This window comes from Octopus bimaculoides, chromosome 10 (assembly GCF_001194135.2).
Source record: "Octopus bimaculoides isolate UCB-OBI-ISO-001 chromosome 10, ASM119413v2, whole genome shotgun sequence".
Classification (NCBI taxonomy): Eukaryota; Metazoa; Mollusca; class Cephalopoda; order Octopoda; family Octopodidae; genus Octopus; species Octopus bimaculoides.
In genome coordinates, this window is record NC_068990.1 from 69,522,619 (window position 1) to 69,524,184 (window position 1,566).

The following is a 1,566-nucleotide window of genomic DNA, read 5'->3' on the forward strand; positions in this document are numbered from 1 at the left end:
GGGGGGGGGGGGGCAGAAGATAAACCTATATTTCATTTTACTCAATATACCAAATAATATTTATAAAAGTACTATGCCATTTTAAGGTTACTCAGAGCCTTCTAGTTGTGCAAAAGGCTTTGTCTTTCATAGATGCTATTCTACATGTATACCATATTATATAGAAGCAAACGAACATTATTTTTCCACATCACAATATCATATCACTGAATTATTAATTAAACACTAACAGGCAAAGTATTATGGCAATCATTATTGCAATATTGATTAACACTAACTTCTATTATGACTCTTTTCACATCTAGGATGCTTCATAAGGCTATTAAATCGATCCACTACTTGATTGCTACTTTATTTTATCGATCGTGCAAGGATTAAAAGTAGCATTGATCTCAGTAGGATTTGAACTCAGAACATAAAAGGCAACAACTAAAAGAATACCACAGCCATTTAGTTTGACATTCTAATGATTTTGGTAATCAGAAACAAAGTACACCATTTATGTACATTATCATCGTTATTCCATACTGGCATGGGTTGGTTGCTTTGATAGGATGTGCCAGAGGATGTGTCAAGCTCCACTCTCTACTTTGGCCTGGTTTTTACAGGTGGATGCCCTTCCTAACACCAACCACTTTATAGCATGTACCGGGAACTTTTTCCTTAGCAGCAGCACTAGTGAGGTTGCCATGCAGATTGTAATACTATCCACTCTGAGGGGCAGCTTTATGCTAGGCAATGAGGAGCAAAAGTATGAGAAAAGGGGCAGGGCAGAACAAGTTTTTGCCATAGAGATGACATATGACTACACACATTGGAGAAGTGAATGTGGTGGGGGAGAGATTAGGGTAGGGAAAAGATAAAATGGAGGTAATGTGAGATCTGTGTAGATCCTTAACATACAAAGTGAGTAGAAGAATATGAAAGTAGAGGAATTGAGAGCAAGGTTGGTGAAGTTGCAAGAAGTATGGGAGAGTGAGAGATGGGGAATGGGTGAGAATGTGGATATTATGAATGATGTGTTGAGTCGATGTAATGTAGAAGGTAGAGAAGTGTAGGTGACAACTGTAAAGACTGGGTAAGGGATGGGTGTGACCTATTATGATATGGCCGAAGAGCAGTAGAATAGTAAAGAAGACACGGTAGACAGGTGAGAAAGAAAGAGAATGAGGTAGAGGAGAGAGCTTAAAGATACTCAAATAAATACTGCAAGGCAATTCGCAACCATTATTGACATACGAGTTACCATGAAACATAAATTGCATTCCAGAACTTATGGGATGACCTGATATATATACACATATATATATATATGTATATATATATATATATATATATGCATGTATATATATACACATACATATATACACACATATATACATATATATATATATATAAATATATATATACGTACATATATATATATATACATATATATACGCACATATATATATATACATATATATACGCACATATATATATATATACATATATATACGCACATATATATATATACATATATATACGCACATATATATATATATACATATATATACGCATATATAT

The 1,566-nt window shown here is 34.0% G+C and overlaps 1 protein-coding gene across 7 annotated transcripts in view; it reads right to left on the minus strand.

Moving 5' to 3' along the window:
• Positions 1-1,566, minus strand: part of LOC106867519 (uncharacterized) — a 32,796-nt gene that overhangs the window by 11,912 nt on the left and 19,318 nt on the right. The gene's annotated exons all lie outside the window — the stretch shown is intronic.